The sequence below is a fragment of the Lampetra fluviatilis genome, chromosome 3 (assembly GCF_964198595.1).
Source record: "Lampetra fluviatilis chromosome 3, kcLamFluv1.1, whole genome shotgun sequence".
Lineage (NCBI taxonomy): Eukaryota > Metazoa > Chordata > Hyperoartia > Petromyzontiformes > Petromyzontidae > Lampetra > Lampetra fluviatilis.
This window is the reverse complement of record NC_136277.1, coordinates 8,949-36,497: the sequence shown is the minus strand read 5'-3', so window position 1 is coordinate 36,497 and position 27,549 is coordinate 8,949. Positions and strand designations below refer to the sequence as shown.

Below are 27,549 nucleotides of genomic sequence, written 5' to 3'. Positions count from 1 at the left end.
GAGTTAAAGGATAAGGCTATTAGTATGAATAACCTGGAGAGCGGGGTCACGCGGGCAGCCGTGCACAAATTCCCACGGCGCACCTTTGTCATGGACGCCGCCGCATAAACCTCGATGATGGGGGCCTGCGTGAGAAAGGGATTAATTAGGATTTACGCCGCTCACTGATTAGCGGATCAAAAGCGCCCGGAACCGCCGTGCGCGGGCTCGAGGTGCACGAGCCCATGGTTCAGCGCAGCACCCCTTTGAGGTAGGGAGAATAAATAAGGGGGGCGCAAGGGGGAAGGGGCTCTCTTCTCTCCAGGCCAGCGGACCAGCAGCAGCTCCAGCCAGCGACCCGGACGTCCGTGCGACGTATCGAGGTACCTCCGCGGGCGCCAAACAGTGAGTGGGGAGGTGAAGTAGGATAATAGCAGATACATAGGGAATAGGTACCGGTTTAGTGGAATAGGCCAGCCTCGTCGACTCACCGATTCAACATTAGTTACCAGGTAATAAATCATTAATAGCGAAGCGTGGTCTCGCGTGATCTTGTCGTGCAGTGTGTGCGTGTGTGCGCGTGCGTTCGCTCCGTGTGCGATACAGGTGCGCGATCCTAACGTGAGTGGTCAGTGTTGAGCGAGTGCCGTGCAGAGCTGCGTGCGTGAGTGCGCATACGTTCGTTACGTGGCGGATACGGATGCGCGTTGGTAACGTGCCGCACAGGGCTATAGATGGACACACGCTCGCAGTGTGCGAGAGCTGTACATAGCGGTGTAAAGAGGGGGAGTGGGGCGTTTGATTGATGATGCTGTGCGCACGTATGCTCGCAGCGTGGGAGCGCGGCACGAGGCTGTAACCGTAGGGGCGTCGCGTTCGAATGCCGGCGAAACCGTAGCGGGTAATAGGGAGGTGGGGTAACGTAAACGAAATAGGGGATGGAGGCGGGAGGGATCTCGGGGGCTAGCGACCCCCACACAGCGTCCCCCGACTCCTCCATTGAGCTCATGCCCTCCAAGATGCGGGAGGTGCTGGTGGTGGTGGTGGATGAGGAGGTGGAGGTGGTAGGGGTGGTGGTTGTGGAGGTGGTTGTGGTGGAGGTAGTAGGGACGGTGGTGGTGGTGGAGGTAGTATGGACGGTGATGGTGGTGGTGGAGGTGGAGGCAGTTGTAGTGGTGGTGGTGGCGACTAGCAGCACTTGCCCCTACACCGTTAGAGGCTACACGGCGGGGTGGGCGCGTGACCTCCGCCTTTTGTTCGCGACGCAGCTGAAGTCGTCCACGGACTTGCTGCCGCCGCCAGGCAGCGGCGAGCCAGAGGGAGCAAAAGCGCTGCGGCCTCCAGGGTGACCGCACGTACAGTCACGCACGTACACACGCGCGTAACACATACGTGCGCACTCACGCGCACTCACGCGCACTCACGCGCACTCACGTACACTGCTACTATTACTAAACGTGTTGTGGTGGTGGTGGTGTCTCTGTGCAGTGTCGCTGTAACGGCATCTGTGACACGCGGCGTTGTGGCTGCCTGCGTGCGGGAGTGCAGTGCTCAGAACAACGCTGCGGCTGTGACCACCACAAGTGCAGGAACCGCAGCCACGCGGTGAGGCCAGTGCAGCTGCAGGTGCAGCTGGGGGTGCAGCTGGTTGATGCGGGTGCAGCTGCGAGTGTGTGGTGCCACAGCGACGGGGCCGCTCTGCCGAGCCAGGGAGCCGCCCGGCTTCCCCCACCGCACTGCCCCCCATCACCCCCCCCCCACATAAGCACACACCCGCACGCATTCCCCCCCCCCCCATAGAGCTGGAAGGGAAGGTCACCTGATCGACCGGTTTTTATCCGAGAAACCCTCATCGGGATTAATTCTCACGGTTTCCGGCGATCAGGGAATTTGATGACCTCCCCCGTGCTACGTGGCACCGCGGCGCTGCGGCCGGCCTTAATATGGTGTGGTCGCGGCGTGGGGCATTCGGCCACCGCGGTTGAGGCGCATTTCCCCCCACACACGCGAGTATCGACGGGGCAGGCAGAGGGAATAAGTATTGTGATGGAGGAGCATCATTAGAAAACACGCAGCGCATCTGAACTGCATAATCAGGCAGCCCCGCACCGGCAGCGGAGGGACGGCATAATTACGCCCGGGCACGCAGGCACCATTATTAGGGGAGTTAAAGGATAAGGCTATTAGTATGAATAACCTGGAGAGCGGGGTCACGCGGGCAGCCGTGCACAAATTCCCACGGCGCACCTTTGTAATGGACGCCGCCGCATGAACCTCGATGATGGGGGCCTGCGTGAGAAAGGGATTAATTAGGATTTACGCGCTCACTGTTTAGCGGATCAAAAGCGCCCGGAACCGCCGTGCGCGGGCTCGAGGTGCACGAGCCCATTGTTCAGCGCAGCATCCCTTTGAGGTAGGGAGAATAAATAGGGGGGGCGCAAGGAAGAAGGGGCTCTCTTCTCTCCAGGCCAGCGGACCAGCAGCAGCTCCAGCCAGCGACCCGGACGTCCGTGTGACGTATCGAGGTACCTCCGCGGGCGCCAAACAGTGAGTGGGGAGGTGAAGTAGGATAATAGCAGATAAATAGGGAATAGGTACCGGTTTAGTGGAATAGGCCAGCCTCGTCGACTCACCGATTCAACATTAGTTACCAGGTAATAAATCATTAATAGCGAAGCGTGGTCTCGCGTGATCTTGTCGTGCAGTGTGTGCGTGTGCGTTCGCTCCGTGTGCGATACAGGTGCGCGATCCTAACGTGAGTGGTCAGTGTTGAGTGAGTGCCGTGCAGAGCTGCGTGCGTGAGTGCGCATACGTTCGTTACGTGGCGGATACAAATGCGCGTTGGTAACGTGCCGCACAGGGCTATAGATGGGCACACGCTCGCAGTGTGCGAGAGCTGTACGTAGCGGTGTAAAGAGGGGGAGTGGGGCGTTTGATTGATGATGCTGTGCGCACGTATGCTCGCAGCGTGGGAGCGCGGCACGAGGCTGTAACCGTAGGGACGTCGCGTTCGAATGCCGGCGAAACCGTAGCGGGTAATAGGGAGGTGGGGTAACGTAAACGAAATAGGGGATGGAGGCGGGAGGGATCTCGGGGGCTAGCGACCCCAACACAGCGTCCCCCGACTCCTCCATTGAGCTCATGCCCTCCAAGATGCGGGAGGTGCTGGTGGTGGATGAGGAGGTGGAGGTGGTAGGGGTGGTGGTTGTGGAGGTGGTGGTGGAGGTGGTTGTGGTGGAGGTAGTAGGGACGGTGGTGGTGGTGGAGGTAGTATGGACGGTGATGGTGGTGGTGGTGGAGGCAGTTGTAGTGGTGGTGGTGGCGACTAGCAGCACTTGCCCCTACACCGTTAGAGGCTACACGGCGGGGTGGGCGCGTGACCTCCGCCTTTTGTTCGCGACGCAGCTGAAGTCGTCCACGGACTTGCTGCCGCCGCCAGGCAGCGGCGAGCCAGGAGGGGCGGGTGCCAGAGGGAGCAAAAGCGCTGCGGCCTCCAGGGTGACCGCACGTACAGTCACGCACGTACACACGCGCGTAACACATACGTGCGCACTCACGCGCACTCACGCGCACTCACGCGCACTCACGTACACTGCTACTATTACTAAACGTGTTGTGGTGGTGGTGGTGTCTCTGTGCAGTGTCGCTGTAACGGCATCTGTGACACGCGGCGTTGTGGCTGCCTGCGTGCGGGAGTGCAGTGCTCAGAACAACGCTGCGGCTGTGACCACCACAAGTGCAGGAACCGCAGCCACGCGGTGAGGCCAGTGCAGCTGCAGGTGCAGCTGGGGGTGCAGCTGGTTGATGCGGGTGCAGCTGCGAGTGTGTGGTGCCACAGCGACGGGGCCGCTCTGCCGAGCCAGGGAGCCGCCCGGCTTCCCCCACCGCACTGCCCCCCATCACCCCCCCCCACATAAGCACACACCCGCACGCATTCCCCCCCCCCCCCCCCATAGAGCTGGAAGGGAAGGTCACCTGATCGACCGGTTTTTATCCGAGAAACCCTCATCGGGATTAATTCTCACGGTTTCCGGCGATCAGGGAATTTGATGACCTCCCCCGTGCTACGTGGCACCGCGGCGCTGCGGCCGGCCTTAATATGGTGTGGTCGCGGCGTGGGGCATTCGGCCACCGCGGTTGAGGCGCATTTCCCCCCACACACGCGAGTATCGACGGGGCAGGCAGAGGGAATAAGTATTGTGATGGAGGAGCATCATTAGAAAACACGCAGCGCATCTGAACTGCATAATCAGGCACCCCCGCACCGGCAGCGGAGGGACGGCATAATTACGCCCGGGCACGCAGGCACCATTATTAGGGGAGTTAAAGGATAAGGCTATTAGTATGAATAACCTGGAGAGCGGGGTCACGCGGGCAGCCGTGCACAAATTCCCACGGCGCACCTTTGTCATGGACGCCGCCGCATGAACCTCGATGATGGGGGCCTGCGTGAGAAAGGGATTAATTAGGATTTACGCGCTCACTGATTAGCAGATCAAAAGCGCCCGGAACCGCCGTGCGCGGGCTCGAGGTGCACGAGCCCATTGTTCAGCGCAGCATCCCTTTGAAGTAGGGAGAATAAATAGGGGGGGCGCAAGGGGGAAGGGGCTCTCTTCTCTCCAGGCCAGCGGACCAGCAGCAGCTCCAGCCAGCGACCCGGACGTCCGTGCGACGTATCGAGGTACCTCCGCGGGCGCCAAACAGTGAGTGGGGAGGTGAAGTAGGATAATAGCAGATAAACCGGGAATAGGTATAGAGGTATCAGCGTAGGCCAGCCTCGTCGACTCACTGATTTAACATCAAATTACCAGGTAGCAGATAATAAATCATTAATAGCGAAGCGTGGTCTCGCGTGATCTTGTTGTGCAGCGTGAGCGTGTGGGGGCGCGGGTGCACACAGTGGTTCGCCACGTGAGTGAGCGCTGCGCGGAGCTGAGCGCGTGGGGAAGCGTGTGTACGCAGTGGTTCTGTAGTGCTGCTGCTCGCCTCGGGGGAGCGCTGCGCAGAGCGGTACGCGTGTGGGTGCGCGTGTGCTCACTACGTGTATGATACAGGTGCGCGATCACAACGTGAGTGCTCCGGGGTGAGTGGGTGCCGCGGGGAGCTGTGTGCGCGAGTGCGCACGTATGCTTGCAGCGTGGGAGCGCTGCGTGAAGCCGTATGGGTAGGCGCGTCGCGTTCGAAGGCCGGCGAAACCCTAGCGGGTATTAGGGAGGTGGGGTAACATAAACAGAATAGGGGATGATGGCGGGAGAGACCCCGGGGGCCAGCGGCCCCCACAAGTGCTGTGGGTGGTGTGGGTGTTGTGGGGGGTAGCGGAAGCAGCAGCAAACGAGGGTTTGGTGGTAGTGATAGGGGTTGTGGTAGTGATAGGGGTTGTGGTGGTGATAGGGGTTGTGGTGGTGATAGGGGGGGGGGGGTAGTGATAGGGGTTGTGGTAGTGATAGGGGTTGTGGTGGTGATAGGGGTTGTGGTGGTGATAGGGGTTGTGGTAGTGATAGGGGTTGTGGTGGTGATAGGGGTTGTGGTGGTGGTAGGGGTTGTGGTGGTGATAGGGGCTGGGGTGGTGATAGGGGTTGTGGTGGTGATAGGGGCTGGGGTGGTGATAGGGGTTGTGGTGGTGATAGGGGCTGGGGTGGTGATAGGGGTTGTGGTGGTGATAGGGGTTGTGTGTACACGTGAGTTGACGTCTCCCCGTGCTCCCCTCCCCCCCATGCCCCCGCATCTCCCCCCTCCCCCCTCCCCCCCGCCTCTGCCTGAAGCTGAATACATCACCACGTGGAAGGGGCCCTGGAAGCTGAATACATCACCACGTGGGAGGGGGGCCCTGGAAGCTGAATACATCACCACCTGGGGGCCATGGAAGCTGAATACATCACCACCTGGGGGCCCTGGAAGCTGAATACATCACCACCTGGGGGCCCTGGAAGCTGAACACCATCACCACGTGCTAGGGGCCCTGGAATCTGAATACATCACCACGTGGGAGGGGCCCTGGAGGGTGACGTCACAATGGCTGTGGGTGGGGTGTGGGGCCCTGCAACGTGAATTGGCACGGAACGTGAATGGGACTTGAAGACTCCCACCCGCCCACCTCGGAGTCTGCGTTGCGAGTTTGTGGGGGGGGGGGGGGGGTAGTGGGGGGGGGTGGGGGGGGGATAGTGGGGGGGGGGGGGGTTAGTGGGGGGTGGCCCTGCAAACTGAATTAACCCATCACCACCACCACCACGCGTCTGTGTGTGTCTGTGTGTGTGTGTGTCTGTGTGTGTGTGTGGTGTGTGTCTGTGTGTGTGTGTCTGTGTGTGTCTGTCTGTCTGTCTGTCCGTGTGTGTCTGTCTGTCTGTCCGTGTGTGTCTGTCTGTCCGTGTGTGTCTGTCTGTCTGTCCGTGTGTGTCTGTCTGTCTGTGTGTCTGTGTGTCTGTGTGTGTGTCTGTCTGTCTGTCCGCACGAAGCTTCAGGTCTTCTCGGCCACGGTCATTCCCTCCCTTCTCTACGCTTGCGAAACGTGGACCCCCCTAGTGGAGCATCTTCGCCGGTTGGAAACATTTAGGCTGGCCTGCCTACGATCCATCCTGGGTTTAACCTGCAGGCTGGATTGTGTGAGGAGCTCACAAGTCCTTGAAAGATCTGGGCAAAGTCCCATCAGTGAGCTCCTCCGGCAGGCAAGGCTGCGTTGGCTGGGTCATGTAGCCCGCATGCCCAGCCACCGCATGCCTAAACAGCTTTTGTTCGGCCGGATCGAGGGGGCTAAACGGGCGCGGCACGGGCTAGAGAAGAGATGGAGTGATGTGGTACAGGAGGACGTGGAGCTGAGTGGACTTGCCGATGACTGGTACCAGCGGTGTCAAGATCGGCCTCTGTGGAGGAGGCTCGTGAAGGACGCTACTGGGCAGTTGGAGGCAGTCGCCCTCCAACAACAACGGAGGGCGGAGGAGCGACGCTCACAACAACGAGCGGAGCGCCGGGTGGCTAAAGCACAGCAAGTTGGTACAGTAGGGGGCACAGGTGGTGCATCAGCCAGTCATCTCGGTCATCTCGGTCAGTCGACCCGTGGCACCTGGGTCTGCCCCGTGACCTCCTGCCAGCGGGCGTTCGACACTTCACGTGGCCTCAAGGTGCACATGGCCTGGCACAAGCGTCGTGGTGACGTCACCGCCACTTAGTGGCGAATGGCGGTTGTTGTTGTTGTGTGTGTCTGTGTGTGTCTGTGTGTGGGCGTGTGTGGGCGTGTGTGGGCGTGTGTGGGCGTGTGTGGGCGTGTGTGGGCGTGTGTGGGCGTGTGTCCGAGTTCGTCTGGAGAAGAGATGGAGTGATGTGGTACGGGAGGACGTGGAGCTGAGTGGACTTGCCGATGACTGGTGCAGTGATGAGTCTATGGTGCAGTGATGAGTCTATGGGCCTCTGCTGTGTGCGAGTCTATGGGTCTCTGCTATGTGCGAGTCTGTGGGTCTCTGCTGTGTGAGTCTGTGGGTGTCTGTGTGTGATGAGTCTGTGGGCCTCTGTTGTGTGATGAGTCTATGGGTCTCTGCTGTGTGACGAGTCTGTGGGTCCCTATTGTGTGATGAGTCTATGGGTCTCTGTGTGATGAGTCGATGGGTCTCTGTGTGCGAGTCTATGGCTCTCTGCTGTGTGATGAGTCTATGGCTCTCTGCTGTGTGATGAGTCTATGGCTCTCTGCTGTGTGATGAGTCTATGGCTCTCTGCTGTGTGATGAGTCTATGGCTCTCTGCTGTGTGACGAGTCTATGGCTCTCTGCTGTGTGACGAGTCTATGGCTCTCTGCTGTGTGACGAGTCTATGGCTCTCTGCTGTGTGACGAGTCTATGGCTCTCTGCTGTGTGACGAGTCTATGGCTCTCTGCTGTGTGATGAGTCTATGGCTCTCTGCTGTGTGATGAGTCTATGGCTCTCTGCTGTGTGACGAGTCTATGGCTCTCTGCTGTGTGACGAGTCTATGGCTCTCTGCTGTGTGACGAGTCTATGGCTCTCTGCTGTGTGACGAGTCTATGGCTCTCTGCTGTGTGACGAGTCTATGGCTCTCTGCTGTGTGACGAGTCTATGGCTCTCTGCTGTGTGACGAGTCTATGGCTCTCTGCTGTGTGACGAGTCTATGGCTCTCTGCTGTGTGACGAGTCTATGGCTCTCTGCTGTGTGACGAGTCTATGGCTCTCTGCTGTGTGACGAGTCTATGGCTCTCTGCTGTGTGACGAGTCTATGGCTCTCTGCTGTGTGACGAGTCTATGGCTCTCTGCTGTGTGACGAGTCTATGGCTCTCTGCTGTGTGACGAGTCTATGGCTCTCTGCTGTGTGACGAGTCTATGGCTCTCTGCTGTGTGACGAGTCTATGGCTCTCTGCTGTGTGACGAGTCTATGGCTCTCTGCCGTGTGACGAGTCTATGGCTCTCTGCCGTGTGACGAGTCTATGGCTCTCTGCCGTGTGACGAGTCTATGGCTCTCTGCAGTGTGACGAGTCTATGGCTCTCTGCCGTGTGACGAGTCTATGGGTCTCTGCCGTGTGATGAGTCTATGGGTCTCTGCTGTGTGATGAGTCTATGGGTCTCTGCCGTGTGATGGTTCTGACCCTGAGGCTGGCGTCATCCGTCACCTCTCTGCTGGTGCCGGCGAAGATCTGGAAGCGCGGGCGCTTGAGCGGAGGACGAGGAGCAGCAGGAGGAGGATGATGAGGGGAGGGGGTGGAGGTGGTGACAGCGGCTCCGATGCCGCGCTGGTGGACGCTCTTCGCTCGCTCTCCAGCAGCCAATCAGGAGATGCCGCCACGGGGGGGGGGGGGGGGGCGGTGGCAGCCGTGGGAACTTCCACCAGAGCGTGACGCTCATCACGCTCAACAGCGAGGGTGAGGCGCTTGGGTCGAACGGCAATATCTTTTCATCGGTTGAGTAACGCTGTGTGGAAGCTACCTGGTCTGTCGCTCCGCCCGAAGCGTCAGGTCTTCTCGGCCACAGTCATTCCCTCCCTTCTCGACGCTTGTCGTCGTCAGGTTGGAATCGGACGTAAAAAAAAGGAAGCGGAAGAAGTCGCTGCCCGCCCTTCTGCGAAAACGGAAAAAAGACAAAAAACGCCGTAAGGAGCGCCCCTTACGGCGGCACAAGTGGAGACGCAGACCAGGTGGGTGTGCCTCGATGACACAAAGCCCACAACACCTCGCTGCTGATCTCGTCAAGGAGCATAAACCATCACGCGAACTCCGCTCATTCTCGCAGCAGCGGCTTTTGGCTAACCACCGAACAAAGGAGTTACTGCATCGTGCGCTTTCAAATGCGCTTCTGATGTTGAAGGTAGCAGAGGGCACTGCAGCAAAGTACATTGTGTATTTCAACAACTTGCAATGACGGGCATTGAGAAGCACAGTTGACCAACACCCACGCTCACAGACCCGCGGACTCACCACCACCACACAGAGACCCGCAGACTCACCACCACCACACAGAGACCCGCAGACTCACCACCACCACCACACAGACCCGCAGACTCACCACCACCACACAGAGACCCGCAGACTCACCACCACCACCACACAGACCCGCAGACTCACCACCACCACACAGAGACCCATAGACTCATCACCACCACACAGAGACCCATAGACTCATCACCACCACACAGAGACCCACAGACTCACCACCACCACACAGATACCCATAGACTCACCACCACACAGAGATACAAAATTATAATTCGTGTTGTAGAGAATGTATCTCCTCTACGTGTAACTTTTGAGTGGTTTGCCTTGTAACTGATGAATGATCCGAGTGTGCTCCCTATTTCAAAGAAAATGAGTTACTCCAGAGGGAGATGCTTCCTGAACACACAAAAAAACCCTTTGACCTGTATCACAAGAACAATGAGCCTCACCTGAGTGATCTGTACAGGTTACTTGCAAAACACACACTGTGTCCTAACATGACTTATTCAATGTTTGACCCTTATAGACAAAATGGTACATGTACGCACACAATCAGACAAGTATTCATTCTAAATTATTGACAGGCATATGAACAAAATTGAATTACTGCATTAGGTTACATCCTATTAACTAGAAGCTAATTAAAAAATATGCACCGTCTGCTTAACAGTGTATGTACAACATACTAATGCACCATTCAAAACGAGTCGGCCATTGCATGCTGGCATCTGGGTAAAAATTTAGCAAATTCCAAACATTACCTACAAACTCCACAACTGAGATGCCACATCAACCATCGCCCCCTACTGACAGGCTCTTATCCACATGCAGGCCGGTGCAGGGCCACCACCTTGTGCCACACAGGGGCAGCTGCTACTTGGGGATGCTCTTCGAGTGTTTGAGACGAGATACGATACAAAACTCCGAATTGCCGAGGCAATTAAGCAAGCACAATACAAATGCAATTGATAACATTGAATGCTTGGGAGCTTATTGGCATTCGCTCCTGGTTAGAGGGCTACCCAACACACAGGTCCACAAAGACTGGCCGCTCTTACCCTGCAGGTTGAACCTAGGAACTGAGTGTTCAACTTCACATTCTTGTCATTAGAGGCCTGTGACAAAGGTGCATCTATTGGAGTGGCATCGTCTAAGGCAGTGGTTCTTAACCTTGTTGGAGGTACTGAACCCCACCAGTTTCATATGCGCATTCACAGAACCCTTCTTAATTGGAAAAATACAATTATTTTTTCAAATTCACAATCATATGAGTCAGGTGTGTGTCTTAACCTCCGCCAAACCCCTGAGACTGACTCACCGAACCCTTGGGGTTCGATCGAACCCAGGTTAAGAACCACTGGTCTAAGGCTTACGCATCTCCCGGGTCTCCATTTGACTTTGTATTGTCTCGGAGGAAGTCCACCCACACCTCCACTTCCACAAACTGCTGGGAGTTGCCTCGCTCTGCCTCAGTCAGAATTCTCCTTCTGCTTCACGTTGCCTCCATCGATGTGAAGGTCCCATTTGGGAGTTGAATCTTCATCTTCACATTTTACCTTCACTTCTTCGCTCTTCACCATCACGTTTTCACATTTCACCATCACCTCTTCATATTTCACCTTGATTTCTTTGAAAGTGTCCAAGCTGGGATTTTCTTCCGGTTCTTGTTTGATGAGGGATGGGCTCATTGCAGCACTTTGACTTTCACAAGCTGATTTCACACTCCGCTCCTGGTGGATCTTCTGATGCTTGTGTGTTCTCTGGTGTCTTTGAAGATTTGGTGAAAGTGTAAACGCCTTCTCACACACACCGCACTTGAAGGGTTCTCTCCCGTGTGTGTTCTCTGGTGTGCTACAAGATGAGCTGAAAGTGCAAACGTCTTCCCACACACACTGCACTTGAAGGGTTTCTCTCACGTGTGTGTTCTCTTGTGTGTTACAAGAGCAGATGACTGCAAACGCCTTCCCACACACACTGCACTTGAAGGGTTTCTCTCCTGTGTGAGTTCTCTGGTGTGTTACAAGAGCAGATGAATGTGCAAACGCCCTCCCACACACACTGCACTTGAAGGGTTTCTCTCCTGTGTGAGTTCTCTGGTGCCGTGTCAAATGTTCAGGACGATCCGTGCTGAATGCACACCGGTCGCATTGATGCCTTTTTGCACCGAGCTGCGCCGACTGCCTTTGCTCCATGAGACAAATTCTGCAGAGGCAGCGACAGCTGCAGACAGAAACAAAGAATATCCACACCATCTACACGTCAGTATCGAGGCACAGAGGAATGCATATACACAGTCACACGTGACTTACACGTCTATAGTTATTCATATATTTATGATATAGTAAAAAAAAGTGTCCCAAATTCATCACACGGGCTGTTATGGCACACAATGAGAGGGTAAATGGTCATAAACATGCCTGGAAGCCCTCGTATCTTCAAAATGAACGTTAACCCAAAACTCAGAGCACACAATTTCAGCTGTTTGGCTTCAAAATGAATGTTTATGAAAGCTAAATTCAGCTGACATAGCAAAGGGTGTTGAAAATAATACTATTTGTGTCATGCACAAATGCATAAATTAATGTTCAATCGCAACTTAGAGGTGTGAAGCCAGGCACAGATGTCCTTGATTGCTGGGATGAGCAGTTCCGACTTCAGCTGCTGCACGTGTGTGCTGTGATCACTTCTTGACTCCATTCTTGCAAAGAGTTCCAGAGGAAAACTAAAATAAACTACTGTTTTGATATAACCTCTGTGCTCAATAGAGTTAATAGACTTTACTGCAAATACAAACTTGACACTGTCACACACTCAGAGGTGGAGCCAGGATTTTCAGGTAGGGGGGGGAAACCCCTCCAGCAATGAAACATTACAGGAGTTGTTATTAAGTAAGGAGTTGTTAGTGAGAAAGGAGTTGTTAGTAAGAAAGGACTTGTCCCTTGCTTTTCATTCGACGCGTGTGATTGTCATCGCGCTCGCTGAACGTGTTGATGCCTTCAGGAAAGAAAAATAGACTTTTGTATTTTGGGGGGGGGGGGGGGGGGAAATGACCATGACGTATGTGGCATCAACCCGCATCACACCTGAGCTAAGCGCTCTGCAATGCTTACCCCCCTACCACATGGCTCTTCGCGCGCCGTACTTCTACAGCTGTTCACAGCGTGCCGGGAGATTTTAGGTGGCACTTCGCTCCTGGCCGATAAAGTCATTGGCTTCTCGGAGTTTCAATACAAATCCGTGTGAAGAACGGGTACAACTGCCATCTTAAATATAAAGCAGAACTTACACCTGTTTGTTTGTGTGAAGCAGCAAAAACTCTCCAACGCTGAGCTCTGGCGTCATGAAATTTTCACAGCTTATGCTGTCTGAAATGTCTAAGCGAACGCCACGTCATTCCCTTCCCGAGTGGCAAAAATCGACCTGACGTAGCAGTGGGTTCAGGTTGAATTTCCTTGAGTGAAAACATCCGATTTAGGTAAATTGAAGTGTTTTGGCTTCTTTCTTGCAAGCATCAATTTTTTCAGGGTTTTTCATTGAATTATGAGGGAATATTAAATTAATCCAAGACAAGAATCCAAGTCCCGGGCAAAGCCGGGTAGTGAAGCTAGTTACTAATAAACCCCAATGATCCTATCGAAATTAGGGATTTCTATCGGATCGTTGGGGGGGCACGTGCCACCCCACCCCCACTGGCTCCACCACTGTCACACACTGGCATGGTTCACAGGTGGTGGTGTGTCCAAACCCACGCCTGGCCACCTTCACCTGCTCAGTATTAATGCTTCCTCACTCCACCAAGTAATTCATTGAGGATCAACCAACACAGCCGAGGCTGCGTGTCTCTCTGTGGTGAGATGTTAACTACCTGTCCTGGCATACAGGAAGTCGTGGGTTCGATCCCGACCCTGACGCCTGCTGTATATTTGTAGTTTACGTGTCTCTCTCTCTCCGTGGTCGCGTGGATTTCCTTCCCGATCCTCGGGTTTCCCCTCCACATGTAGAGAGTGAACACCGCCACGCGTCTGGAGTGAACACCGCCACGCGTCTAGAGTGAACACCGCCACACGTCTAGAGTGAACACCGCCACGCGTCTAGAGCGAACATCGCCACGTGTCTAGAGTGAACACCACCACGCTGTTGACGAGCCTCACCTTGTTGTTGTTGTTGTGGGCAGGTCGCTTCTGAAAACAAGAGCGGTACAGCAGCTCAAGCGGGCGTGGCCTGGTAAAAAATGAAAAAAACTGTGTGAATATTTAAAACAAAACAAAGTTACAAAGTAGCGAGCCAGGTGAAGGGAAATTAAAACTTAAGCAAGATACTCTTTGGTTCAATCTCACATTTCGATATTTTGCTGGGTTATTTAATTTTCGTGTGCCTGTCTCCTAGTTTTCAATTTTGCGTGCGCGTTCCACATTGTCATCTTACTTGCAGCAGCAGCAGTACGTTGGCGTACACTCATTGATATGCTAATTCTCTCTGCCCCCTCCCTCTCTCCGTTCTCGCCCCCCCTCTCTATATTTAAGGGACCGTCATAGAGACAACCCATCTCTTTGTGCCGATGTGTGTCCTCTCTCTGTGTGCCGTTGTGATGTCTGCCTGCTTGTATGTCTGTCTATAGTTTTCTAGTTAGATTTTTTGTTGCTATTTCTTTTATACCTGATGATGATTGCTTGTGTTGCAATCGAAACGTCGTAATGTGTTGTTTTAATTTATTATTTTATTTTTAGACGTGACTTAACCGAAAAGAACCAAAGAATACTCTTTGGTTCTTTCGGTAAAGTCACGTAGAATAAATAAATACATTATATAATAGCATACGACGTTTCAACTGCAACACAAGCAATCATCATCAGGTACAAATGAAAGAGAAAAAAAACCTATTAAACTTAGAGTCAGCTAACATAACAGTCAACACCCTACCTGGTTGATAACGTTCTTCCAAAGATTGCTCAATTTGAGAGAGAGACACGGAGACACATAGACAGACACATAAGCAGAGAGAGAGAGATGACACAAAGACACACAGAGAGAGACACACATATAGACACACAGAGAGAGATGACACAGAGAGAGACACACATAGGCACACAGAGAAACAACGCCTCTGTGTTGAGGCCTTAAATAGAGAGAGGGGGGGGGGGTAGAGAAGGGGGTAGAGAAATTAGCATGTCAATGCAAGGCCGTAGCCATGGAGTCAACATTGGGGGGGACCAAATCTTCCACGGGTCTGGGGTCCCCCCCCCAGAAAAATATGTAAATTTGAAAACTATTTTCCTGCCATTTCCTCCCTAAAATATTTTTAAAAGTTCACTAGCACATGGGATGGACTTTGTTTAATTTGATACAATAATGTCTAATAGTGTATTGTAATACATTGCTCTGTTTTTTCTTTTTTACCTTTTCTTGTTTCATAGTGTGTAATGGCAGAGATTAGGGATTCATAAAGTACAACGCAATCCTATAAACAGGAATCTATGCATTGTGATATGAAGACAAATCCAGATTTCGTGGCCAAGGTTTAGCAAATTGTTGTCTTTATTAACAGAGCATCGCAATTATTATTTACAAATATTTTTACAGACATATTATACTTATTATAACATTATAATTCATAAATATTAATATAATTATTATAACATATTATACTTATTATAACATTATAATTATTATATATTATAACATAATATTATACTTATTATAACATGTTATAATGACGGCCTTGTGTCAATGAGAGACTTGGAGGTTTGGTGACTGCACAGAGAGAGAGAGAGAGACACTTAATGTAATGCAACACAGAGTCGGTCAACACACCAACTAACGTACTCTTAGGTTTTTTCGGTAAAGTCACCACGTAGGTAAAAAATGAAATTAAAATTAATAAAAGTAAAAATAGAAATAAAATAATAGAATTATAATAAATCACGCCTCACTTGATGAAGCAAATTATAGTCTACATTATAGACTGCCAGTACACTCACCCAGCTTAATAACCAGGCTACAGTCTACATTATAGACTGCCAGTACACTCACCCAGCTTAATAACCAGGCTACAGTCTACATTATAGACTGCCAGTACACTCACCCAGCTTAATAACCAGGCTACAGTCTACATTATAGACTGCCAGTACACTCACCCAGCTTAATAACCAGGCTACAGTCTACATTATAGACTGCCAGTACACTCACCCAGCTTAATAACCAGGCTACAGTCTACATTATAGACTGCCAGTGCACTCACCCAGCTTAATAACCAGGCTACAGTCTACATTATAGATTAAATTAATAAAAACGCCTCACTTGATACAGCAAATGTGGCTGTGACGGTGCCACCTGATAACGGAGACTTGTGTTGCCTCCGAAACGTCGTGATTTGTTTATATTTTATTTCTATTTTTACTTTTATGAATTTGTATTCATTTCTTACCTACATGGTGACTTCACCTAGAACTAACGCATCGCCTGGCTGATCGAGTTCTTCCACAGGTTTCTAAACTATCTTCTTGGTTCTTTCGGTAAAGTCACTTAGAATGGAAATAATAAAAATAAAAGGGAATATTATTTCATTATTTCCATTCTACGTGATATAAAACATAATTAAATTGTATAGTTTTATTGTTTTATTTTTTTATTTCTATTCTACGTGACTTCACCGAAAGAACCAAGAAGATGAATCAATGCAGTCACGAAAGCTTTAAATCGAAATTGCTCAACTAAGCGAGAGAATTGAAGCGAACGCGACCAGGCGAGGGCAGGAGGCAAGGCCCCGCGTTGTAAAGTACCAACTTGGACATCGCTTCCATGCTCGCTGCTACTCAATTGACATCCCTACGAGAGAGAGAGCGAGGCTCTACCTCGGTAAACAACAACAACAACCACAATAACAACAATCACCACAACAACAACAACAACCGCGATGAGAATTTCTCACCTCAGATTTCAGTTCCCGCGCGGAGCGTCAACTTTCCGTTACCTCGTGACGTCACACCGCAGCAGCAGGTGACATGACGTCACTTGTGGGGTACAAGACACTCCCTTCCCACAATGAGCGGCTCTGTAACTTACATAAATTATGTTAATGAGCCTGGCCCAATCGTGGAGGGATGGGCTGTGGGTGCCGAACCGGTCACAACGAACTCGTGACGTCTTTTACGAATAAATTATGTTACTGAGCCGCCAGTCAGTGGGTGTGGCTTTGCCCAAATAAGGATAGTACTTGAACAGATAACGGAAGTGACCCAGGCAGAGGTGACGTCACGCTCCCTTGAGACGGGTTGGGGTGAAATCTTTGGTGACATGACGTCACTAGCAAGGTACACCTCCCCCTGGCGTTTCACGCCGATGAGGTCATGCTGAGTGGTGACGTCACGTAGCGGGATTAGAGTTTAAGTTGATTAAGATTAATTTTCCATTGCTCCCTCCCTTGAACAGAGACCCCTTGGGTGTGTGTGCTCAGCTCAACAATGTGGACATTATTGTGTGTGTACACACACATGGACAGTGTGTACACACACATGGACAGTGTGTACACACACGTGTACACTGTGTGTATGTGTGTATGTAATATTGTAAATTACGGCGGGAGACCACTTGACGGGTAGCACACACGATCCCATTTTCCAGCGCGTGTCACCCCTACATACACGCGTGTGTACGTGTCCGTGTCTGTGTGTGTATGTGCGTGCGTGTGTGTGTGTGCCTGTGTGTGTGTCCGTGCCTGTGTGAGCGCCCGTGATTACGAACACTCCCCGCGTACCCCACTTACGAATAATAACAGGGGAGTCAGTTGTGAGTGCGAAGGGACTGGTGGCCACGGGAGGTAATCATCACCAGCGGTGCCAGGCTAGGTGTCTGTACCCCCCCCCCCCACTCACCCCCCGGTGCCAGGCTAGGTGTCTGTACCCACCCCCCACTCACCCCCCTCTCTCTCTGTGTCTCTCTCTGCTTGTTAAATCATCACCACCACGGTGCCAGGCTAGGTGTCTGTACCCCCCCACTCACCCCCCGGTGCCAGGCTAGGTGTTGTAGGGGTCGCTAGCCCCCGAGATCCCTCCCTCGATAATACTAACGGCCGGACTAACATCATCAATCGCCCCCCCGCTGCTAAGCGAACCGCCGCTAGGCTCCTCACCCAGGGTGTGGGAGCCGTCACCCGAGGATTCCCCTCCACCGCGGGTCCGCGTAGCAGGCATGGATAACCACGCACGCGCACACCCACACACAGCTCTGCACGGCACTCACCCAACCCTGACCACTCACGTTAGGATCGCGCACCTGTGTTACACACGTCGTGAACGTGCGCGCACACACGCATACAGCTCCACACGCGATACCCACTCCTGCGCCGCTCTGCGCCGCGCTGGCCGCCCACGTTACGATCGCGCACCTTGGGCACGCCGATTACGCACGCCGAGAGCTTACGCAAGTAACGAGCGCACGCAAGCGGGGCACACGCCGACACGACGACTCGTCCCCTCCCCCACTCGCGCGTGCACGTCAACACAAATATCGTACAAGGACGATTCTCCTCTCACACGGCTGCGTAGTCACGCCAACACACCAAAAGTGCTCTCCCCGGGCGTTAACGCACACACCTCCGTACCCGCACAATCGTACAGAGACCACGGCCTTTATGCGTACAACGACCACACACTCGCGAATGCAGTGCACGCTAATACCACGTTCCAAAAACACCCAACAACACGGTTTTGTTACTACGCTCGAGATTTTATTAGCCCTTGCTAACCAACCGAGCCACCCGTGTGTGTGTGCGGGACAGCAAGGCGCTTCTAACCCACACTCTGGTGCCGTGTAGCCCTATTCTATGCTGCGCTCTCTGCTAAACCGCTTTCCTACTCGTCCTTACCCCGAACTAACCCTCTTCTACGGATCCTACCCTCCGCTCTGAGGTGTTGTAAGGCGCGCAACACGATACCGTCTGTAGTCCTTGGTGACCTTGCGGCGCTCAGATCGTCCTGCAGACAATCTAGCGGCTCGCCCGATGACTCCTTCGTCGCTGACCCCGTGTCCAAACTCCAGAAGAAGAGAGTTCCCTACTGCCCCTGCGTTTTCTTTTAAACTATTCACATCAAAGGCTAGGCGCCCCCGTCCCGACCGCCTTGGTCTCTCGACCAATCCTGAGCCTAGGATTTCCCGCTCTTTTGCGATCCCGCCGGCCTTTGAACTTTCGACCAATCAGTCGTCCCGGGTCCTGATCCCAGCTATCTGCCTTGCTGACCCGTGTTTGTGTTTGTATGCGTTTCTAACTGCGGGGCTCTCTGAGCTCGCCATGGTCGTGCGATCTCAAATCCGCCCACGGCGCCGCAGTGTTACTTGGCCTGGGAAGGGTCCTGTCCAATTCCCTGGCCCTGAGAAACCGTGGGGTAACCCCCCTAGGGGGCCCTCGGGTGAAAACTCAGGGTAGGTGACCCGACCACGAGGCCCTACGTGGGTGCGGGTGCGTGTTTATGTGGGGGGGGGTGATGGGGGGCAGTGCGGCGGTGGAAGCCGGGCGGCTCCCTGGCTCGGCCGAGCGGCCCCGTCGCTGTGGCACCACAGTGTCTGTACCCACCCCCCACTCACCCCCCTCTCTCTCTGTGTCTCTCTCTGCTTGTTAAATCATCACCACCACGGTGCCAGGCTAGGTGTCTGTACCCCCCCCCACTCACCCCCCGGTGCCAGGCTAGGTGTCTGTACCCACCCCCCACTCACCCCCCTCTCTCTCTGTGTCTCTCTCTGCTTGTTAAATCATCACCACCACGGTGCCAGGCTAGGTGTCTGTACCCCCCCCCCACTCACCCCCCGGTGCCAGGCTAGGTGTCTGTACCCACCCCCCACTCACCCCCCTCTCTCTCTGTGTCTCTCTGCTTGTTAAATCACCACCACGGTGCCAGGCTAGGTGTCTGTACCCCCCCCCACTCACCCCCCGGTGCCAGGCTAGGTGTCTGTACCCACCCCCCACTCACCCCCCTCTCTCTCTGTGTCTCTCTCTGCTTGTTAAATCATCACCACCACGGTGCCAGGCTAGGTGTCTGTCCCCCCCCCACTCACCCCCCGGTGCCAGGCTAGGTGTCTGTACCCACCCCCCACTCACCCCCCTCTCTCTCTGTGTCTCTCTCTGCTTGTTAAATCACCACCACGGTGCCAGGCTAGGTGCCTGTACCCCCCCCCCACTCACCCCCCCGGTGCCAGGCTAGGTGTCTGTACCCACCCCCCACTCACCCCCCTCTCTCTGTGTCTCTGCTTGTTAAATCATCACCACCACGGTGCCAGGCTAGGTGTCTGTACCCCCCCCCCACTCACCCCCCGGTGCCAGGCTAGGTGTCTGTACCTCCTGTTGTGTACTAGCCTTCTTCCAAACTTGATATTTTTATATTTTATCTTTTTACTTGATATATAATGAATGAAAACACCCCAAAGCGCAGCAAACTGCAAAACACCAGGTGTTGTTAAGTAATGAACTGGAGGAGGGCTAGGATGGCAGAATTGCAACCTTGCTTCAAGGAAAGATAAGGCCTGATAAACGGGCATATGTCACCCGTGCAGGCGGCAGAGACAGTGGGAGAGTCAGCCAGACAGAGTTAAGGCAAAAAGCCCAACCATCTATGACCTCAACACATGGGCGAATAATGGGGCAGTGTCGACTCGAAGGCAATGGAAGGAAGCAGAGGCGCCTTTGTCTGGATCACGGCCACAGAAGGCCGGGGGTCATCACTGATTGTGTGTTTAGGGATTCCGAGCTAATTGGAACACGTGCACACAGGGAGGAGAAATACGCCTTGTTCTCCTGCAGCTGAGGGAGCAAACCCAAAAAAAGGCCAAGGAATTAAATTATTAAATAAGTGGGTCAGCTCAAGGCTGTGTACACAGGAGAGGGAGCTGATTAACAACCCTGCACGTCTGAACGTGAGGGGGCCTTGTCCTGAAATTAATCACACTCCCAGAGCAGAAGGTTGGATGACCACAGTGAGACGAGAATAAGGGTGTTGTGCCTCTCTCAAGGCTGCGGGCTCGGCTGAACAGCGAGGCTGCGGGGGTCACCAGAAGTTCGTGTTCGCCTAGTTAAGTCAAAAAGCTCAAATATTCTGTATTGCTATTAAAGTCACGTTAAAATCGGAATTTAACAACAGGGTAGGCTAAAGTTATTGATATTAAATGTTATTTCCATGCCTTAATACTTTATATACAACTCGACCCGAAGCATAACGGGATGAATCACCACCAGGTCGAATATAAAATACATAATAAAAGAGCGATGTTAAACCCAGGGTCGGAGAGAAGGGAGATCCCGGCCGTCTTTGTATCCCCGCAGCGCGGGATAGGAGTGTATACGCTCGGGGAAACACCTCCACTTGAGTCAAGCACCACGATGGGAAACGACAGACCTTAGGTTACATACAGAATCATAACTGTGAAATGGTAAGGGACAAATGTTAAAACTTTTAACCATTTCTTTGTGCGTCGGTGAGGGTCGGAGGGAGTGTTGCCCCTCCCTCCAGGTCGTGCAACACGGACAAAGACGCCTATGAGACGATTTGTAACGTCTGTGTTTTGGTTCATGAAGAAGGCCAGACAAGAGATAATATCGCACCCAGACAGAGAGACGACTTCGAGGCAATTTGTAACATCTGATTGTTTGCTCGTGGATTTTATGGAGGGAGTATGACAACGGAATATACCGTGGGTGATGCACACAAGGACATACGAACGTACGGACACACACATGGACACACCTACCTACGGACAGATCCTGACACAGCAAAAATCGAAAGAAACCCCGCCTTGTGGGCAGGATCCAAAGGGATTTTTCGGCATAAAAGGACCCTGAGCATTGGAAACCAGCTCGACCGGGGGGGTCGACTCAGGAGCGAGCTGCGACCAGCGGGTCGGCTCGACTCTTCAGCTCGTCTGGGACTCAGCCGAGTTCGATCGGCTCACCGGAGCCGGCTCTCGGGGCTCGACTCAAGCGGCTCCCCATCTCCTCTGCAGGCGGGCAAGACCCGCTTGACATCATGCTCGCCCGTGCCGCCCATGTAACTTAGTCGCGGCGACGGCGGCGTCTCACACCTTGTTGTTGGTGTGTGTTGGTGTGTGTTGGTGTGTGTTGGTGTGTGTTGGTGTGTGTTGGTGTGTGTTGGTGTGTGTTGGTGTGTGTTGGTGTGTGTTGGTGTGTGTTGGTGTGTGTTGGTGTGTGTTGGTGTGTGTTGGTGTGTGTTGGTGTGTGTTGGTGTGTGTTGGTGTGTGTTGGTGTGTGTTGGTGTGTGTTGGTGTGTGTTGGTGTGTGTTGGTGTGTGTTGGTGTGTGTTGGTGTGTGTTGGTGTGTGTTGGTGTGTGTTGGTGTGTGTTGGTGTGTGTTGGTGTGTGTTGGTGTGTGTTGGTGTGTGTTGGTGTGTGTTGGTGTGTGTTGGTGTGTGTTGGTGTGTGTTGGTGTGTGTTGGTGTGTGTTGGTGTGTGTTGGTGTGTGTTGGTGTGTGTTGGTGTGTGTTGGTGTGTGTTGGTGTGTGTTGGTGTGTGTTGGTGTGTGTTGGTGTGTGTTGGTGTGTGTTGGTGTGTGTTGGTGTGTGTTGGTGTGTGTTGGTGTGTGTTGGTGTGTGTTGGTGTGTGTTGGTGTGTGTTGGTGTGTGTTGGTGTGTGTTGGTGTGTGTTGGTGTGTGTTGGTGTGTGTTGGTGTGTGTTGGTGTGTGTTGGTGTGTGTTGGTGTGTGTTGGTGTGTGTTGGTGTGTGTTGGTGTGTGTTGGTGTGTGTTGGTGTGTGTTGGTGTGTGTTGGTGTGTGTTGGTGTGTGTTGGTGTGTGTTGGTGTGTGTTGGTGTGTGTTGGTGTGTGTTGGTGTGTGTTGGTGTGTGTTGGTGTGTGTTGGTGTGTGTTGGTGTGTGTTGGTGTGTGTTGGTGTGTGTTGGTGTGTGTTGGTGTGTGTTGGTGTGTGTTGGTGTGTGTTGGTGTGTGTTGGTGTGTGTTGGTGTGTGTTGGTGTGTGTTGGTGTGTGTTGGTGTGTGTTGGTGTGTGTTGGTGTGTGTTGGTGTGTGTTGGTGTGTGTTGGTGTGTGTTGGTGTGTGTTGGTGTGTGTTGGTGTGTGTTGGTGTGTGTTGGTGTGTGTTGGTGTGTGTTGGTGTGTGTTGGTGTGTGTTGGTGTGTGTTGGTGTGTGTTGGTGTGTGTTGGTGTGTGTTGGTGTGTGTTGGTGTGTGTTGGTGTGTGTTGGTGTGTGTTGGTGTGTGTTGGTGTGTGTTGGTGTGTGTTGGTGTGTGTTGGTGTGTGTTGGTGTGTGTTGGTGTGTGTTGGTGTGTGTTGGTGTGTGTTGGTGTGTGTTGGTGTGTGTTGGTGTGTGTTGGTGTGTGTTGGTGTGTGTTGGTGTGTGTTGGTGTGTGTTGGTGTGTGTTGGTGTGTGTTGGTGTGTGTTGGTGTGTGTTGGTGTGTGTTGGTGTGTGTTGGTGTGTGTTGTCCTTCCTCCGACGAGCGTGGTTTGGCTTGCTGCGTTACGGCGGTGCGAAAGCCGTTCCACGCGTACACACACCAACAACACTCACGCGCACTCACGCGCACTGCTACTATTACTAAACGTGTGGTGGTGGTGGTGGTGTCTCTGTGCTGTGCAGTGTCGCTGTAACGGCCTCTGTGACACGCGGCGTTGTGGCTGCCTGCGTGCGGGAGGCCAGTGCAGCTGCAGGTGTGGGTGGTGATTGATTGATAGGGGCTGTGGGTGGTGATTGATTGATAGGGGCTGTGGGTGGTGATTGATTGATAGGGGCTGTGGGTGGTGATTGATTGATAGGGGCTGTGGGTGGTGATTGATTGATAGGGGCTGTGGGTGGTGATTGATTGATAGGGGCTGTGGGTGGTGATTGATTGATAGGGGCTGTGGGTGGTGATTGATTGATAGGGGCTGTGGGTGGTGATTGATTGATAGGGGCTGTGGGTGGTGATTGATTGATAGGGGCTGTGGGTGGTGATTGATTGATAGGGGCTGTGGGTGGTGATTGATTGATAGGGGCTGTGGGTGGTGATTGATTGATAGGGGCTGTGGGTGGTGATTGATTGATAGGGGCTGTGGGTGGTGATTGATTGATAGGGGCTGTGGGTGGTGATTGATTGATAGGGGCTGTGGGTGGTGATTGATTGATAGGGGCTGTGGGTGGTGATTGATTGATAGGGGCTGTGGGTGGTGATTGATTGATAGGGGCTGTGGGTGGTGATTGATTGATAGGGGCTGTGGGTGGTGATTGATTGATAGGGGCTGTGGGTGGTGATTGATTGATAGGGGCTGTGGGTGGTGATTGATTGATAGGGGCTGTGGGTGGTGATTGATTGATAGGGGCTGTGGGTGGTGATTGATTGATAGGGGCTGTGGGTGGTGATTGATTGATAGGGGCTGTGGGTGGTGATTGATTGATAGGGGCTGTGGGTGGTGATTGATTGATAGGGGCTGTGGGTGGTGATTGATTGATAGGGGCTGTGGGTGGTGATTGATTGATAGGGGCTGTGGGTGGTGATTGATTGATAGGGGCTGTGGGTGGTGATTGATTGATAGGGGCTGTGGGTGGTGATTGATTGATAGGGGCTGTGGGTGGTGATTGATTGATAGGGGCTGTGGGTGGTGATTGATTGATAGGGGCTGTGGGTGGTGATTGATTGATAGGGGCTGTGGGTGGTGATTGATTGATAGGGGCTGTGGGTGGTGATTGATTGATAGGGGCTGTGGGTGGTGATTGATTGATAGGGGCTGTGGGTGGTGATTGATTGATAGGGGCTGTGGGTGGTGATTGATTGATAGGGGCTGTGGGTGGTGATTGATTGATAGGGGCTGTGGGTGGTGATTGATTGATAGGGGCTGTGGGTGGTGATTGATTGATAGGGGCTGTGGGTGGTGATTGATTGATAGGGGCTGTGGGTGGTGATTGATTGATAGGGGCTGTGGGTGGTGATTGATTGATAGGGGCTGTGGGTGGTGATTGATTGATAGGGGCTGTGGGTGGTGATTGATTGATAGGGGCTGTGGGTGGTGATTGATTGATAGGGGCTGTGGGTGGTGATTGATTGATAGGGGCTGTGGGTGGTGATTGATTGATAGGGGCTGTGGGTGGTGATTGATTGATAGGGGCTGTGGGTGGTGATTGATTGATAGGGGCTGTGGGTGGTGATTGATTGATAGGGGCTGTGGGTGGTGATTGATTGATAGGGGCTGTGGGTGGTGATTGATTGATAGGGGCTGTGGGTGGTGATTGATTGATAGGGGCTGTGGGTGGTGATTGATTGATAGGGGCTGTGGGTGGTGATTGATTGATAGGGGCTGTGGGTGGTGATTGATTGATAGGGGCTGTGGGTGGTGATTGATTGATAGGGGCTGTGGGTGGTGATTGATTGATAGGGGCTGTGGGTGGTGATTGATTGATAGGGGCTGTGGGTGGTGATTGATTGATAGGGGCTGTGGGTGGTGATTGATTGATAGGGGCTGTGGGTGGTGATTGATTGATAGGGGCTGTGGGTGGTGATTGATTGATAGGGGCTGTGGGTGGTGATTGATTGATAGGGGCTGTGGGTGGTGATTGATTGATAGGGGCTGTGGGTGGTGATTGATTGATAGGGGCTGTGGGTGGTGATTGATTGATAGGGGCTGTGGGTGGTGATTGATTGATAGGGGCTGTGGGTGGTGATTGATTGATAGGGGCTGTGGGTGGTGATTGATTGATAGGGGCTGTGGGTGGTGATTGATTGATAGGGGCTGTGGGTGGTGATTGATTGATAGGGGCTGTGGGTGGTGATTGATTGATAGGGGCTGTGGGTGGTGATTGATTGATAGGGGCTGTGGGTGGTGATTGATTGATAGGGGCTGTGGGTGGTGATTGATTGATAGGGGCTGTGGGTGGTGATTGATTGATAGGGGCTGTGGGTGGTGATTGATTGATAGGGGCTGTGGGTGGTGATTGATTGATAGGGGCTGTGGGTGGTGATTGATTGATAGGGGCTGTGGGTGGTGATTGATTGATAGGGGCTGTGGGTGGTGATTGATTGATAGGGGCTGTGGGTGGTGATTGATTGATAGGGGCTGTGGGTGGTGATTGATTGATAGGGGCTGTGGGTGGTGATTGATTGATAGGGGCTGTGGGTGGTGATTGATTGATAGGGGCTGTGGGTGGTGATTGATTGATAGGGGCTGTGGGTGGTGATTGATTGATAGGGGCTGTGGGTGGTGATTGATTGATAGGGGCTGTGGGTGGTGATTGATTGATAGGGGCTGTGGGTGGTGATTGATTGATAGGGGCTGTGGGTGGTGATTGATTGATAGGGGCTGTGGGTGGTGATTGATTGATAGGGGCTGTGGGTGGTGATTGATTGATAGGGGCTGTGGGTGGTGATTGATTGATAGGGGCTGTGGGTGGTGATTGATTGATAGGGGCTGTGGGTGGTGATTGATTGATAGGGGCTGTGGGTGGTGATTGATTGATAGGGGCTGTGGGTGGTGATTGATTGATAGGGGCTGTGGGTGGTGATTGATTGATAGGGGCTGTGGGTGGTGATTGATTGATAGGGGCTGTGGGTGGTGATTGATTGATAGGGGCTGTGGGTGGTGATTGATTGATAGGGGCTGTGGGTGGTGATTGATTGATAGGGGCTGTGGGTGGTGATTGATTGATAGGGGCTGTGGGTGGTGATTGATTGATAGGGGCTGTGGGTGGTGATTGATTGATAGGGGCTGTGGGTGGTGATTGATTGATAGGGGCTGTGGGTGGTGATTGATTGATAGGGGCTGTGGGTGGTGATTGATTGATAGGGGCTGTGGGTGGTGATTGATTGATAGGGGCTGTGGGTGGTGATTGATTGATAGGGGCTGTGGGTGGTGATTGATTGATAGGGGCTGTGGGTGGTGATTGATTGATAGGGGCTGTGGGTGGTGATTGATTGATAGGGGCTGTGGGTGGTGATTGATTGATAGGGGCTGTGGGTGGTGATTGATTGATAGGGGCTGTGGGTGGTGATTGATTGATAGGGGCTGTGGGTGGTGATTGATTGATAGGGGCTGTGGGTGGTGATTGATTGATAGGGGCTGTGGGTGGTGATTGATTGATAGGGGCTGTGGGTGGTGATTGATTGATAGGGGCTGTGGGTGGTGATTGATTGATAGGGGCTGTGGGTGGTGATTGATTGATAGGGGCTGTGGGTGGTGATTGATTGATAGGGGCTGTGGGTGGTGATTGATTGATAGGGGCTGTGGGTGGTGATTGATTGATAGGGGCTGTGGGTGGTGATTGATTGATAGGGGCTGTGGGTGGTGATTGATTGATAGGGGCTGTGGGTGGTGATTGATTGATAGGGGCTGTGGGTGGTGATTGATTGATAGGGGCTGTGGGTGGTGATTGATTGATAGGGGCTGTGGGTGGTGATTGATTGATAGGGGCTGTGGGTGGTGATTGATTGATAGGGGCTGTGGGTGGTGATTGATTGATAGGGGCTGTGGGTGGTGATTGATTGATAGGGGCTGTGGGTGGTGATTGATTGATAGGGGCTGTGGGTGGTGATTGATTGATAGGGGCTGTGGGTGGTGATTGATTGATAGGGGCTGTGGGTGGTGATTGATTGATAGGGGCTGTGGGTGGTGATTGATTGATAGGGGCTGTGGGTGGTGATTGATTGATAGGGGCTGTGGGTGGTGATTGATTGATAGGGGCTGTGGGTGGTGATTGATTGATAGGGGCTGTGGGTGGTGATTGATTGATAGGGGCTGTGGGTGGTGATTGATTGATAGGGGGCTGTGGTGGTGGTGATTGATTGATAGGGGCTGTGGGTGGTGATTGATTGATAGGGGCTGTGGGTGGTGATTGATTGATAGGGGCTGTGGGTGGTGATTGATTGATAGGGGCTGTGGGTGGGTGATTGATTGATAGGGGCTGTGGGTGGTGATTGATTGATAGGGGCTGTGGGTGGTGATTGATTGATAGGGGCTGTGGGTGGTGATTGATTGATAGGGGCTGTGGGTGGTGATTGATTGATAGGGGCTGTGGGTGGTGATTGATTGATAGGGGCTGTGGGTGGTGATTGATTGATAGGGGCTGTGGGTGGTGATTGATTGATAGGGGCTGTGGGTGGTGATTGATTGATAGGGGCTGTGGGTGGTGATTGATTGATAGGGGCTGTGGGTGGTGATTGATTGATAGGGGCTG

At 53.0% G+C, this 27,549-nt stretch overlaps 1 long non-coding RNA gene across 1 annotated transcript; it reads right to left on the bottom strand.

Moving 5' to 3' along the window:
• Window positions 1-11,427: 11,427 nt before the first annotated feature.
• Window positions 11,428-16,369, bottom strand: LOC144948473 (uncharacterized). Its single transcript, XR_013640160.1, has 3 exons — window positions 16,330-16,369; window positions 13,553-13,622; window positions 11,428-11,621 (listed from the first exon to the last, which is right to left on the bottom strand). It is a non-coding gene; the product is annotated as an uncharacterized LOC144948473 (long non-coding RNA).
• Between the last annotated feature and the right edge of the window lie 11,180 nt (window positions 16,370-27,549).